The following is a 17,048-nucleotide window of genomic DNA, read 5'->3' on the forward strand; positions in this document are numbered from 1 at the left end:
AACCTGCTCGAGAGCTCCTCTGCCTGTTGGGAAAAACTCTCTACAGTAGAACAATTGCGGTGATACCTAAAAAATTGGCCTACCGGTAAATTATCCCGTAGAGCCCTCGGGTGGTATGACTGATAATGGAGCAGAGAGTTCCTATCAGACCCTTTTTGGTGGACCATCGTGAACAGCTTGTTACCCTGCACCTTGATATCAAGATCTAAGTACACCGCATGATCATTACTCACTGTCCAGGTGAATTTAAGACAGGGGTCAAGATTATTAAGCCAATTCAAAAATTGCAGAAGGATCTCCTCAGTACCCTCCCAGATGCATATCACATCGTCAATATATCTTTTCCAGAGACAAATATGTCTCTGGAAAGGATTAGATGACTGGTACAAGAAATGTTCCTCGAACTGGCCTACATAAATGCAGGCCAAGCTCGGCGCAAAAGTAGCGCCCATAGATGTACCAGACACCTGTAAAAATAGCTCATCCTTAGAGCAAAAATAGTTGCGAGTAAGGGCAAGTTCGATGCATTGAAGCACAAACGTCTGGGGTGTATCATAGAACCAGTCCTGCTCCCCCAGGGCCCTCGCTGCTGCCACCAGCGTGGCTTCCTGGGGGATATTAGTGTACAGGGATTCGATGTCAATAGTGAGCAAAAATTGTTGCGTGGCATCAAATTCCAAAGTGCTCAAGATATTCAATATATCTGTCGTGTCCTGCACATACGATTGTTGTTTAAGGACTGACTCCCGTAAGAAAAAGTCTGCAAATTGGGAAAGTGGCTCAAGAATGGAAGATATACCTGATACTATCGGGCGACCCGGGGGAGGCCGTTGGGCTTTGTGCACTTTCGGGAGTATATAGAAAGCCGGTATTCTAGGTTTGGTGTTCACAAGAAATTCAGCCTCTTTACTCGTGATCCAATTCTTACTCCTGGCATCCGCAACCATAGTGGTGATTAAGTTCATTAACTCAGGAGTGGGATCTCTGGAGAGGGGATGGTAGTTCTTCCGCTCACCCAACAGTCTCCGTACTTCAAGATCGTAGTCTGAAGTATTCATAACCACAATTGCCCCACCCTTGTCGGCACTCTTTATGGTTATAGAAATGTTATTCTGAAGGGACCTCAAAGCATCTCAGTCATCCTGGCTCATATTACTAAAAGCACGTCCTTGCTGTTCAAGTTGTTCCAGGTTGGAGATTTCCTCCAACACCTTTTGTTCAAAAACTATAACCTCAGGGCCAGCCATCGAGCTAGGAGGGCAAAAATGAGATGGACGTCGTAAATTAGTAGAGAACATGGATTGAGGTTCTAATTCTCTGTTGGCAAAAAACTTTTTTAGTTTGATTTTTCTCATTGTCTCAAAGAACTCTGTTCTACATTTAAAGGCGTCATGGCGTGGAGTTGGAACATATCCAAGCCCTTTATTGAGAACTCCCAATTCATTAGGTGCTAATACACAGTTAGATAAATTCATCACTATGTTGTTCACAGCGGGTTCCTGCCCCGGCTGCGGGTTATCCGTGGGGAGAATGTGGGCCATTGTTGTCCTTGATTGTAACCCTGCCTTGCACGACCTCTGCCTCTTTGTCAGCCCCCTCTGTTGCCCCTGTTGGTATGTCCTAAAAAAGAGCGTACCAAAGCCCCCAAGTCCTCGTTGGATTTAATCTGTGGATCAAAGCTAACTCCCCCTTGATTAGATGGTGGTGCACTCTCTTCCTCTTCACTAGAGGTATTCTCAAAAGTCCAATTGTGGGGGGTCCTCTTCTGATATTGTTTACCACCCCTTCCACGATAACTAGCCTGTGGTGCTGTTTCACCTCCCTGTTGGTAATGCTTATCATCTACATAGGGGAAGGCCCATTCATGAGAGTACCTCTCGAGATTCCTCTTCAAACCCTTAATTTTCTGATTTACCATATAATGTTTATAATCATCCAGATCTTCTTGAATGCGCAATAATCCGTGCTGGAGCAGCTCCTGCAAGCCTATTAGTGAGAATTGAACCACGGATTTTTCTGGAGGATAAGAAATTCAGACTAGATTGGAGTTACATTGCCAAAAAATGCACAAGAGACTGGCTGATATTAATTATTAACACCGCAAAAAGATTGAGTGACGAACTATTGGTAGATATTTTAGAATTAGAGGAAACCCTGAAGAAAGATACCACGATTGCAGATACAAAAGAACAATTATTGCGCATTCAAGAAGATCTGGCTGATTATAAACATTATATGGTAAATCAGAAAATTAAGGGTTTGAAGAGGAATCTCGAGAGGTACACTCATGAATGGGCCTTCCCCTATGTAGATGATAAGCATTACCAACAGGGAAGTGAAACAGCACCACAGGCTAGTTATCGTGGGAGGGGTGGTAAACAATGTCAGAAGAGGACCCCCCACAATTGGACTTTTGAGAATACCTCTAGTGAAGAGGAAGAGAGTGAACCACCATCTAAGCAAGGGGGAGTTAGCTTTGATCCACAGATTAAATCCAACGAGGACTTGGGGGCTTTGGTACGCTCTTTTTTAGGACATACCAACAGGGGCAACAGAGGGGGCGGACAAAGAGGCAGAGGTCGTGCAAGGCAGGGTTACAATCAAGGACAACAATGGCCCACATTCTCCCCACGGATAACCCGCAGCCGGGGCAGGAACCCGCTGTGAACAACATAGTGATGAATTTATCTAACTGTGTATTAGCACCTAATGAATTGGGAGTTCTCAATAAACGGCTTGGATATGTTCCAACTCCACGCCATGACGCCTTTAAATGTAGAACAGAGTTCTTTGAGACAATGAGAAAAATCAAACTAAAAAAGTTTTTTGCCAACAGAGAATTAGAACCTCAATCCATGTTCTCTACTAATTTACGACGTCCATCTCATTTTTGCCCTCCTAGCTCGATGGCTGGCCCTGAGGTTATAGTTTTTGAACAAAAGGTGTTGGAGGAAATCTCCAACCTGGAACAACTTGAACAGCTAGGACGTGCTTTTAGTAATATGAGCCAGGATGACTGGGATGCTTTGAGGTCCCTTCAGAATAACATTTCTATAACCATAAAGAGTGCCGACAAGGGTGGGGCAATTGTGGTTATGAATACTTCAGACTACGATCTTGAAGTACGGAGACTGCTGAGTGAGCGGAAGAACTACCATCCCCTCTCCAGAGATCCCACTCCTGAGTTAATGAACTTAATCACCACTATGGTTGCGGATGCCAGGAGTAAGAATTGGATCACGAGTAAAGAGGCTGAATTTCTTGTGAACACCAAACCTAGAATACCGGCTTTCTATATACTCCTGAAAGTGCACAAAGCCCAACGGCCTCCCCCGGGTCGCCCGATAGTATTGGGTATATCTTCCATTCTTGAGCCACTTTCCCAATTTGCAGACTCTTTCTTACGGGAGTCAGTCCTTAAACAACAATCGTATGTGCAGGACACGACAGATATATTGAATATCTTGAGCACTTTGGAATTTGATGCCACGCAACAATTTTTGCTCACTATTGACATCGAATCCCTGTACACTAATATCCCCCAGTAAGCCACGCTGGTGGCAGCAGCGAGGGCCCTGGGGGAGCAGGACTGGTTCTATGATACACCCCAGACGTTTGTGCTTCAATCCATCGAACTTGCCCTTACTCGCAACTATTTTTGCTATAAGGATGAGCTATTTTTACAGGTGTCTGGTACATCTATGGGCGCTACTTTTGCGCCGAGCTTGGCCTGCATTTATGTAGGCCAGTTCGAGGAACATTTCTTGTACCAGTCATCTAATCCTTTCCAGAGACATATTTGTCTCTGGAAAAGATATATTGACGATGTGATATGCATCTGGGAGGGTACTGAGGAGATCCTTCTGCAATTTTTGAATTGGCTTAATAATCTTGACCCCTGTCTCAAATTCACCTGGACAGTGAGTAATGATCATGCGGTGTACTTAGATCTTGATATCAAGGTGCAGGGTAACAAGCTGTTCACGATGGTCCACCAAAAAGGGTCTGATAGGAACTCTCTGCTCCATTATCAGTCATACCACCCGAGGGCTCTACGGGATAATTTACCGGTAGGCCAATTTTTTAGGTATCGCCGCAATTGTTCTATTGTAGAGAGTTTTTCCCAACAGGCAGAGGAGCTCTCGGGCAGGTTAACCCAGAGAGCTTACCCTAAGAAGATCGTCAGTAGGGCACGCAAAAGGGCCTTGAATACACCTCGGGAGGCTCTTTTAGAAAGGAATCAAAGAGAATCAGATGACTGTCTGACTGTGGTGATGACGTATGACCCTTTGGCTACCAAAATACGACAATTGATCAGGAGGCATTGGCCATTGTTGTCCACCGCGGATTTCAAAATGCCCCAACCCAGATTTGCGTTTAAGCGTGCCACCAACTTAAAAGATAAACTGGTGCATTCACGTTCACAGGTAACACAAACGAGTTCCTCGATTCCGGCCGGACACTACCCGTGTGGTAGTTATTCGGTCTGTAAGCTGACGGACAAAACTAAATCTGTAATTCTCAACAGCGGCAAAATTTGGCATTTGAATACATTTTCAAATTACAACACCACAAACGTCATCTACAGGCTCACGTGTCAGTGTGGGCTACAGTACGTGGGCCTTACGACAAGGAAAATAAAAATTCGGGTCCAGGAACATCTAAGTACGATCAAAGCTGGGAAACTCACCACACGCCTGGTACAACATTTTTGTGAGTTTAAACATGACACACAGGCTTTAAAATGGGTGGTCCTGGAAAAGGTAGTGGCCAGTAATGACTGTATTGAACAAGTCTTAGCAACCAAAGAAGCGCGCTGGATTTTTTCGGAGAAAGTGGACCAAGTGGGGCTAAATGACCGCAGAGAGTGGAATAAAATCAGTAGGTAATAGAACCCTTGAAAGCAATGTAAAGATCTGTGTGGGTTTTATTACAGGAATTCCAGGTCGCAAGTACCCGGCCAGTTAGAATGCTCTGAGACTTCTATTTTCTCTATTGCATGATTATACACTTGAAGATGGCCGCCGTGGTGTGTCACCTATTGGCGGCATCTTGGCTGGGTTGACTGAGGGGACATGTAGTGTTTGTGGGGAGAGCTAGTATATTACCACTGCGGGTGATAGACACTGGTATCACCACTGTCTTGTTCTAGTGGATCATTTTAGATCAGGCTCTTTATATCCCTTATATACTTTCAGCCGGCCACCTTGAAGGGGCTACAGATTGAAAATGCTGTGAGCTTGTTCGTGCTAAACTTTAAGCCTCCGCGGAATATATTCGCTAATATTACCGCCGCCTTTTATCACTGACCAGGGCATCTTTAGATTAGGTGTATATGATATCCCCGTAGACACTCTAAGATGGCCGCCATGGAAGGGCTACAGTTTCTAATGCGGTGTGAGCCTTTTCCATGAGATGTGGGATGGTAATAGAGGGGCGGGGCCCTAGTTTGACAATATTAGCAGCCGCCTTACACCGGAAGAGTGAAGCGGGGAAGAGATACGACCCTTCCAGATAGCGGTTGCGGTGAGAAGTGTGTCAGCGTGCGAGTGCCTTTTTAACGATGTTATGTGCATATGTTGACCTTGCATATGCGTGGGGGCGATGTTTGGACACGTCGGACTGCTATTAGGCATAGATACCTGGGGTATAACTTGAAATTAGAAATACCCCGGTATATATTTTTTAATGAGTGGTGGGTGTTCTGAGTTTGAGAGCATGGAATTACTTGTGGCGCACATTGGCTACAATACACTATACATAGTGCAATACCGTGTGATGCGTAGCCTGATCAACGCCTTCTTTTCCACAGGTGGTTAACGAGCTAGCAATAGTGCAGCCATTAAAACCGGGGGTAAAAGTATTCAATACAACCCCGTGCGGCATAGTGGAGGCAGGTATGAATGCCCTCCGCCTCTATATGGTAAATACCCCACTTTTTGAAAAAATTTGAAAAAATAGTAATTTTTGTGTAAATTTATGTGACTATAAACACATTTGGTTGGTGTGTGTCGATTGACAATGGAGCAGAAATTGGCTATTCTGTTTCTGTTTGTCTTTTTATTCTCAACAGCCCTCCCGCAACATAAAAGCATATGTCCAGTGAGGTGATCGAAACCCTTGCCCTGATGAATTTGCCAGAACACAGTTAAGTGGCAATGAAACATGTTGGCCTTCTTCATAAAGGTTAGCAACATCAAGTGCTTTTAGTTTGAGTAGGCTCACTGGCTTGAATAAAGACGGTGATTATAAGTGAGTCTGTAACTCAATTTTAGATATTGCTTTGAACGTCTGGTTCTTTGCAATACACAGGTTTCTTTTCTTTCTTTTTCTGTTGGGAACAGTAAATAGTTTTCTCTCTCGGTCTGTTCCCTCTTTTTCTTCACTGGACTCTAATTTCCTGTTTCCTGTGAGTGGGCAACCGATGATGAGACAACGTGGGCATACTGGCGAGAACCGGCTGGTAGCCTCCCTGGTGTTGCGTATGTGAGGTGCCCACTCACTTTTCACCTTCATTTTTCTTTAAGTATCTTTGACTTTTTCCTGTGAAGGTGTTGGTTAACGGTGGGCTGTTATTGTTTTTGATATTTGAGGGTAATAGGACTACAACTATCTGGATATAATACCAGCAGCGGAAGAGAAATAATTATTCCCTTGAGCTGTGTAGGTCCTAGAGCAATAATAGAAGTTATATCCCTCCTTAGTGCTAAGCCTTGTTTGGTTTAATACTTCCAGGAAAAGGCATCTTATAGCCTGTTGTATACCTGTAATTTAAACAGGAGGTCAGTCTTATGACCCTTTGACTCCACGTCTTTGTTCTGTGTACAAAAGGGAACAGGCCCAGTCCAACAGGGCTCCTCTCAGGTCACAAACAGAAGCTCCAGTACTCATCTGATCTTCAGCGGGTCCACAAAGTGTTCTAAGTGGGGGCCTGGAGGTCTTGGTCTGGTAATTTATGCCTAGCACAAGCTAACGGGTGAGAATGGCCCATAGTCATGACCAAATTAATGGGGTAAAAATGCTGTGGCCCACCCTAAACACTATTGGCATTTTGAAGATGGTGAAAGCCTTCAGCCACACTACCCTTGGGCTCAGAAGGCTGGGTGTGTGGGGAGTGTATTATGGTAATCCTAGTGCCCTCCCACATCAGGAGGGCACTAATATCCAGTTTGAGGCAGACACTGTGCTCACCCCCCCTTTTTTTTTTTAACCTGAAGGGTCTCGCTACAGACTGTCCTATCCCTTCACTTTGAGTGTCTGACTACCGCTGTAGCTCCAGGACCACCTACTCTCTCCAGAAATTGGTTTAAGCTTGACCTCCCTACCTTCAATTCCTGACTCCTAGAGTCAGGAATTGAAAGTAGGGCGTCTAGGGCAGTTGACTGATTATGATCAACCTGTCTGTAACTCAATTTTAGATATTGCTTTGAACGTCTGGTTCTTTGCAATACACGGGTTTCTTTTCTTCCTTTTTTTCTGTTGGGAACAGTAAATAGTTTTCTCTCTCGGTCTGTTCCCTCTTTTTCTTCACTGGACTCTAATTTCCTGTTTCCTGTGAGTGGGCAACCGATGATGAGAAAACGTGGGCATACTGGCGAGAACCGGCTGGTAGCCTCCCTGGTGTTGCGTACGTGAGGTGCCCACTCACTTTTCACCTTCATTTTTCTTTAAGTATCTTTGACTTTTTCCTGTGAAGGTGTTGGTTAACGGTGGGCTGTTATTGTTTTTGATATTTGAGGGTAATAGGACTACAACTATCTGGATATAATACCAGCAGCGGAAGAGAAATAATTATTCCCTTGAGCTGTGTAGGTCCTAGAGCAATAATAGAAGTTATATCCCTCCTTAGTGCTAAGCCTTGTTTGGTTTAATGATCATTGAGTGGAGGGCGGCTTGGCACATACCCTCTGTAGCTCCTTATGGTAATGAGGCGTTTTCCTGGAAGTACCCAGCTGACTAGAGGGAACTGCTCCTGGTCTGAACTCTGCTGTTGGCTTCTCCCTCACACTCTGTTAGCCTGTCAGTGCCTCTCCTGGGGACATTCAGAAAGGTCAGAGGTTAAACTTTTTGACCAGGACGAACCTGGTTGGTGTATTTGCCCCTTGTCCATTTGCAGTCAGCTTCAAATTGCACCCCGGTCCCAGTGTACTGCAACCAGTGACTATCATTGCTGTTTATGCTTTTTGTCACTATTTCTACTTTCTCCGTATTAGATTTCTGTCATTTTTGTGTCTATTTTTCAAATTCAGTTTTGGATTTTTTGTTTTGCATTTTTACTTTATTACTGTTTTGGAACATCATATATACTTTGCACATTGCCCTAAGGTAAGCCTTTCTGCTCTGTGCCACAGCCACCATGGAGTTGAGCTCAGGTTAATTTAGAGATTTTGAGGGTTCACCATGACAAGGGTTGTGATTATTACTTGAGGCAGGTAGTCGCCCACCCCAAATAATAATTTCATTTCTAACAGTATCTCTTTATTATGGTGCTTGCTGTCGGCAAACAGTGAAAGGCTAATTTCTTTATTCAGAGTTCAAATTAATTTAAACACCTTGGCTCTTTATGAAGCAATTCTACAAAGTTATGATACATTTCCAGTCCTTCTGATTATTAAAAGTATATTAACAATGAAAAATTACTTTCAATTCCCAAATTTGCACCACATAATCTTGTGAGATGGTAAAACGTTTTTCCACTTTCACCATTTCAAATCAAAGATGCTGTCACATTTACTTATGTTATCAATGATGATCAATGAAAATGTAATCACAAACTTTCACAACCATGCACACACAAATACCAGAATCCCAAAATCCAGTGTATTTTCTGGTATTCAATCTAGTATCTGAAATCAGGTGCAGTTGAGATTATTGTTTTTTATCAAATAATTTCAAGAATTGGACACAACTTAAAAAAATATAAACGTTCAGTGTCATCCAGTTTTATTCATACTGTGGAAATAAACCTATTTAGGGGTACACTGGTGCAGGGTCACCCTTTTGTCCACGGGTTCAAAAACCAACAAAGTAGAGATCAGCACTAGAGTTGGAAATAAATAACAAGTTTATTAATCACTCATGAGCTGGACCACGTCCACACAGCACTCTCAAGTGCTGCCTGAGGTAGTACATTGAAGTCACAGAACACAGGCCTTATATACAGCTTTTTCTGCACTGGTAAGCATGTGGATACAAATAGAAGGTACAGGCCTACACAGGAATAGTTACCGACAAACATGGGCAGATGGGAGATCACTTAGTCTGCAAAGTGGGGGGGAGCAGGAGTGCTTATGGCAGCAGTAAATGATTGACAGTTGAGTCTGAGACCAGGTGTTCTGGCAGCTACAAACTCTTACCATGCACATTGCTTTTAGCTGAGCCAGGAAGTCAACTAAAATAGACAGCACAGGCAGGGAAAAAGACAAGCAGCAGAGGATGGGAGAATTACAAAGCCAACAAAATGGATGCCACAACCAAGATGGCTTCAGCTTATGCTAACAGAAATTATTTCAGATTTCCACAATAACACATTGCTGATTTGTTAGAATTTTAATTTTCTTACGAGTCACCTAAATTTCTAAACAATCTCTGCAATATGAGCCATAATATGTCACATAAAGCGGACACATCACATCACACAGTGAAACATAGGGAGAATCTTCACGCTGTTACTGGTAAGGTATGTAGTTGTTGGGCAAACCTTTGTCCACTTTTCTTTTGTCCACGGCTTTGTTTATAATGTGGCACTCCACTCTAATTGCAGCAGGTGACTGTATTTAGACATATGAATGTCACATTTCTCGTCACCACTGTCAAATTGGTAGTAGCAGATACCAGGCTAAGGTAATTAGGAGAATATGCACCCTCTCCAACAGACAGAACCTGCTGTCACTCACTGAATGTTCTGTAATTCCCTTAGTGCTTAAAATATAAGCAGTGTGACATTTATTTATTTATTTTTATTGCGCGAACTTGACCCGAATCCAATCGGGTATCAGAGCGCTTTACATAGCACCAGTTACGTTATATGAGGACACACATTCATTTTTTGTTAGGCACAGGGAGATTAAGTGATTTGCCCAGAATCACAGGATGTTTAGCGTCATTACCGAGACTCGAACCCAGTTCCCCAGGTCAGAGGTCGAGCGCTCTACCCGTTATGCCAACTCCTCTCCCTTACAGAAAGTCCATAAGTCACAGTGACCTCTGCTTCTTTATAACCCTTAGCCTAGCAGTGTGTAGTATTTCGTTTCATGATGTTCTGTCACAATGGAATATAGGATGTGGCCGGGGAATGTTGGTGGGAGTAAATTAGCATTTGAATGGTGGCAGCAAGTGGTCAAGTGTGGGGAAAAGCACTCCACGATGGTGATTCCATCAGGGGTTGTTCCATATGGTTTTGAGGGCAGGAACGCAGGATCAAGTTTCAGTAGTGTTGGACCAGACCAGTGCTGCAGTATGTATGACATTTTGGGAAAATAAAGAGCTGTCAACACAAAATAAGAGTAAAAGAAGGTGCAGTTCTGGTTAAGCAGAAGTTGCATAATGTTCCATTTTGTGTTAGAAAATACCTTGAAAATGAGTTGGGTATGTTGTGTGACAATGGCATTATTGAGCCGATTGAGTCTTCCTTGTGGTTGTCTCCATTGGTAGTTGCACCGAAGCACAATGGGGAATTTGAGGATCTTAGGAGTCTTAAAAAGGCTATCAGGGTTGATTCACATTCCCTCCTCGAAATTTAAGAGCTGTTAACTTTGATCGGAAACGCTAAGGTTTTTAAAATTGGACTTGATTTCAGCCTACCATCAGGTTCTGTTGAAGTCCGAGCCAAGGCATTATACTGCCTTCATTTCGCCAGTGGGTACTTTTCAATATTGTAGGATGCCTTTTGGCCTGGTATCAGCTGCATCTATGTTTGAAAGGATAATGTTCTTTTTTCAACAATCTGGTGGGTGTTGCTGTTCTCCAGATCGATGTGTTGATTTTTGCTTCTTCTTAAGAAGAACGCAATCCGGTTTTGGAGGATTTTGATCTACCATGGAGGAAAAGGGAGGGGGGTTACCAAAAGAAAATTGTGAGTTTGGAAAGACTATGGTGGAATATCTGGGTCATTTTGTGTCCGGAGATTGCATCAAACCCAGACCTGGTCTAGTTGATGCTATTATCAATGCTGTTCTTTCTGTAGATAAATTGGGCTTGAGTCGTTTTTATGAGGTTATATGAGTTCTACAGTAAGTTAATTCCAGGTTCTGCTACTCAAATCAAACCATTGTCTGTCTTACTAAAGAAGGATTCCATTTTTGGGTGGGGTGAAGAGTGTGTAAAGTGCTTAGAGTGATCAAGAAACAACTGTTGGGGTCAAAAGCTTTGAACCTTTATGATCCAAGTTTGAAGTGTTGTATCAAAGTGAATGCCAGCAATGTTGGACAGAGGGCAGTTCTCACTCAGAACTATGGTGAATGTGAATTTAGTGTGGGTCATGCCGCTAGAGTCCTTAGGAACAATGAATGACATTTTTCCACGGTTGAAAATTAACTACTTGCCTGTCGGTGGGCCACCTAAAAATGTCATCTGTATGTTTGGGTTACAACATTTAGTATCAAGTCTGATCATAAACTGTTGTTAGCTATTTTTAGTGGAGACAAAACTAAAGACCACACATGAAGAAGTGCAAGGTTGTCTACCACGTTGATAGGTGTGACAAATGTGAGAGCAGATTATTTGTCTAGATTTTCAGCTGGTGGATGGGAAAGTGAAGATCTGGATGCTGAGTTATGGGGTGGGAGATATGATGATAATGAAAGTTGTTTGATTGCATCTATTGATCCCAGAGAGATGTGTGCAGTGACAGTGGAGGAAGGAAGTGAATGATGATGTGATGATGAAAACGTTTAAAACTTTTGTGGTGCGGGGTTTGCCCAGAGAGAAGAGTCTCGAATATGGCTGCCAGACATTTTTTGAAGGTTAATTTGGAGTTGTCTGTAGAGGAAGACATGGTGGTTCGGGGAGACAAGCTGGTTCCCCAAGTTGGCTTAAGATGTAGATTGATTAAAACTGCCAATGAGGGCATTTAGGGTGCACATTTACAATGCACCAAATATGTCAAACGTTCTGGTGGCTATCCATGGATAAAGAGGTTGATTTGGTAGTCAGTCAGTGTATTGTTAGTGCTAATGCAGAAAAGAGCCTGAAGGTCAATTCCCCACCTCTGGTTCCCATTGAGTATCCATCTAGACCTTTTAATTCTAACTGTATTTACCCAGCCTTTAGTACCCCAAGGAGGTGTTAAAGGGACAGTTATGTTAAAAAAAACTAAAAAAACATTGCATTACATGCAAACTGGCATCACTAAAATCTACATTTTGGAAGCACCATTTTATCGTAAAGCTATTTACACATTTTGTATCAGTCTATCTTATATTTACCTATTCACAGTGCTTTCTATCACAAGCTGTGACCTCATAGCACTAAAAATACACAAGTCACTATCCTCTACTGCACCAAACAAGATTTCATTTTCTGGCTCCTTGGTTACACACAGACCTTTGCAGTGCATTAACTAATAGAGGTTTCATAATGTACTACAGTGCATTTCCCACTTTTTAAATTTATTTTGTATTCAAGCTGCCCATTATTTTATATGTAGGTACCTGATGGTGAAAGACCTAAAAAACGTACAAAATATTTTGGAACTTATTTATCAGAGGCGTGCGCCACCAGAGCATCACTTTTTTGCTCCGGCGGCGCAAGTGTGACAACCATACCTATGAGTCGGCGCAAATTCACCCTGCATGGCTTTGCATGGCCTCATAGATATGGAGTAAGACAAAGCAGTGCAAGTCACTGTGTTGTCTTACACTGCGTCAAGGAGGCGTTCCATGGGCGTTGCGTGGGGGTTCCCACGCAACACCCATGTATTTTGATGCTGCCCCATATTTTCAAAATCATGTAAACCTGGGGCAGCGGCAAAAATGTACGCCTCTCCAGCGGAGGCGTAACGAGGAGATGTTTACATTTCGCCTTGTTTTTTCCTCTTTCCATGTGTGCTACATTCTTGAGCTCACATAGAAAGAGGAAAATGCCTCTTGGGATTGTTTTTGTGAAGGAAGGTGCCCCATTCTGCACAAAAACAGCCCTGCCTATGTTGGGCTAGGCAGCAATTTATGCACCAACACAAAGGGAAAAGGAAAGGAATGCACTGTATTTCATTAATATGGTGCATTCCTGCCCTTTCACATTGGCGTAGGGCAGCGCTGCAAGAAGGCTTGCGGCGCTGCCCTATACCAATTCCTCATAAATGAGGCCCTTTGTTTTTAGGTACACCTCTGACAACGCCCCCCACTCACTGACCTTTGGTTGGCTAAACACTGTTTAATATTATTTCCCCACAGTAAAAATTATTTGCTGTGGGAATTGGGGGTGTTTATGGTTGTCGATGATGAGGAGTACCAGATTCTAGAAATTTTTGTCAGGAGAGGTCCTTACGCCAAAAAATGTTGGACAAGGGGGTCTCGGCATCAAGAAGTTTGAAGACCTCTGATCTAGACCATGGGAGTAAATTGGCATTGATTTACTTGGGCCATGTATTTGTCGCTTAGTCATTCCAGTTTTGTGTGGGTACTGGTTGATTTTTACTCTAAATGACCAAAAATCAGATTTGTGTCACAATCCAGTGAGATAAGTGTAAGGGAATTTCTAAAGAATGTGTTTCTACGTGAAGGATTTCCTCAAATTTTGGTTTCGGATAAGGGGTGCAGTTTGTGAATAATGAAGAGCAAAAATGTCCTACGTCTGGTGATGTCGAACATTTGAAGAGTTCTTTGTTTCACCCACAAACTAACTGACTTGTTCAGCATTTGTATTGGGTGGTTGTTCAGTGTGTGCACTTGGCGTTGTCTAACAGATGTGTTGTGAGCACTGCTGTATGAGCTATGTTATGGTTTTATCATACTAGCCCGCAGTCATCGACAAAGGTATCTCCTATTGAATTGTTGCGAGGTCTCAAACCCATCACAAAAGTGTGTCTAGGTTGTATGGCAAGGTGGGTGAAGTCGGGTGTTATTCTGGAGGAGGTAGGTTGTAAGGTCAGGAGAAATGTTTTCCAGGCTCAGGCAAATCAAAAAATTAATTTTGACATAAGGAAAAGAGTTAAGCCATGTGAGTGTAAGTTTGGGGTAGTTGTGCGTTTTAAAAACATCTAAGCTTGTGAAGACCTGTGAAGAAAAAATTGGTAAACCTGTGGTGATGGACAAGGTGTGTGGTAAAGCCATGAAGATTAATGGTACAAGTTGGTGGAGTGAAATTAAATGAAATGAAATGTGGAGTTTATAAAGCGCAAACTGTCATTCCCACAGGAGCCTCCTGGCGCTATCAGAAAACGAGCTACAGCAGTAAGGGGTTAGAATCATTTGTGATGCTTGGAGATTTTAATTTTCACCTAGAAAAATCTGACGACCCAGATACAGTCAGGCTTAACAATATTATGGCCATAGGAGGTCTTGAACAACTGGTCTCCTTCCAGACTCACACTAAAGGACACACTTTAGACGGGATTTTTTCCAATAACTGTGATATAGTTAATATCTCCATTCTTCCGATTATTTGGTCTGATCATTTCATAGTTAATTTCAAATTAAAATGTGCTATGAGGTATCCTATTGGCTCTAAACCAAAAAAGGAAATCACTACTAGGGCATGGGGTAAATTAGATGTTAAACAACTGGAATCTTCTCTTATTGACACTATGTATACAGCTCCGCGGGACATTGAAGAAGCTACTTGTTCTTATAATAGCTGGATAATGGATGCGTGTCTTAAATTAGCACCTCCAAAAAAATGGATACCGAAAAGGGCCTCTCCTACTGCTCCTTGGTACACAGGAGAGCTTAGGGAGAAAAAACTTTTATGCAAACATGCTGAAAGAATATGGCGGAAGAACTATTCCATGTCAGATAAAATAGACTTTAAACTAACGATTTCTAATTATAAACAAGCTCTCATGTCAGCCAAGAATGAATATTTTTCCACACAAATCATGAACGCTAAATCTGACTCTAAGGAGCTGTTTAAAACAGTTGTTAAACTGTCAAATCCTAGGACGCCAAATGATTCTGTTGCTCCTGACTTCTGCAACACCATCGGGGCGTTTTTTCAATCAAAAGTCGAATCAATCTTTCTTTCTTTGTCTGAATTGATTGATGCAAATCAAAATGATGTAAAAGCGGAAATCTCTCATCCCCCTGGTAGTACCTTGGACTGCTTTCTACCTTTGCAAAATGAGGACACCGTGAAACTTATGAATAGCATAAAATCTGGTGCCCCGAGTGATCCCTGCCCTACATGGATCATTAAACAGATAGCTGATACAACTTGTAGGGTCTTGAGACCTCTGTTTAATGACATACTTTTATCAGGATTTTTTCCGAATATTTGGAAAAAAGCTTCAGTGCTTCCGCTACTGAAAAAGCAGTCTCTGGATCCTAAGGACCCAACAAATTATCGTCCCATCTCTAGACTTCCCTTACCAGCCAAAATACTAGAAAAGGCCATAAACAGGCAACTTAGTGACTTCCTCCAGCATAATAACCTGTTGGACCCCTCACAATACGGTTTCAGAGCTTTTCATAGCACTGAGCTGGCGCTCCTTAAATCAACAGAGGAGATCAGAGAGGTGATGGATAAGGGAGGTAACACAATGCTGATTCTCTTAGACCTATCTGCGGCCTTTGATACCGTGCATCACATGGTATTACTTAATCGGCTATCAGAGATTGGGATTAGAGGTCAAGCATGGAATCTGCTCAACTCCTTTCTTAAGGACAGGTCACAAACCGTTGAACTCAATGGTAACCCCTCTGAACCCTTTTCCCTGCCATGTGGGGTGCCGCAGGGCTCATCTCTTAGCCCCACTCTTTTTAATATTTATGTGGCACCCCTGGCTGGCATTATTAGATCTTTTGGATTTCAGCTCACCTCCTACGCAGACGACACTCAAATTGTGCTGTCGGCGAGGGAGGGAGCTGAAAAAGAAACAGGTGCACGTTTCTCAGACTGCATGGGTTCCATCTCCAGGTGGATGTCGGCTAATTGCCTCAAGCTGAATTCAGCTAAAACAGAGGTTCTGAGATTTGGCAATAACCCTTTGATGTGGACACCAGACTGGTGGCCTGCTGATCTTGGCCTCTGCCCCACACCTTGTAGGAAAGTTAAAAACCTGAGTGTTGTGGTAGACGAAAAACTCAATATGGGGGACCAGGTCAGCAAGGTGACATCTGGATGTTCACTGATGCTGAGAATGATTAGGAAAATCAGGTTCTTTCTTTCTGAGGGGAACCTGAGAACGGTGGTGACTGCACTTATATTGTCACGTCTTGACTACTGTAACAGTCTCTATGTCAATATACAAGCTCAACATCAAAATAGGCTACAAATTATCCAAAATACGGCTGCCAGACTGCTGACCAGGACACCTAGGTCTGTTTCAGTCAAAGGAGAACTAAAAAAGCTACACTGGCTCCCTACTCATTTGAGATCCCGTTTTAAGGCACTATGTATAGTGTTCAGAGCCTTGAACGGGACTGGTCCAGAGTTTTTAAGAAACAAGTTTTCCTGGTACATCCCGTCTAGAACCCTTTGATCTACGGGCGCTAAATTAGTGAAAACTCCCTGCTTTAAAAAAGTTAATTGGGGAGGCAGAAGCTTTGTAAACAGTGCGTCCAGAATCTGGAATGAACTCCCTTTTATGCTAAGAAACACCCCTGACTTTTGCGTTTTCAGGAAGGGTCTTAAAACATGGTTTTTTTCTCAGTTCTAGTTATTTTTTTGTCAAACCATTTTTATTGCAAGACCAAATATTTCGTAGAACACTCAGGACAAATGTTAGTAATGCAGGTTTCCCGCCCCTCTTAACCATTTATCCGTTCAGAATACACAGCCGTACTGCCCACATCCCGGAGGCCGGGCGGCACCACTTAATCATATGGTACATCGTTACAGTTCTTACAAGTACGATCGTCCGGTGGGGAGATCCGCTGCCTGCTTTTAACGTT

This window comes from Triturus cristatus, chromosome 2_2 (genome assembly GCF_964204655.1).
Source record: "Triturus cristatus chromosome 2_2, aTriCri1.1, whole genome shotgun sequence".
In the NCBI taxonomy this organism is placed as follows: domain Eukaryota; kingdom Metazoa; phylum Chordata; class Amphibia; order Caudata; family Salamandridae; genus Triturus; species Triturus cristatus.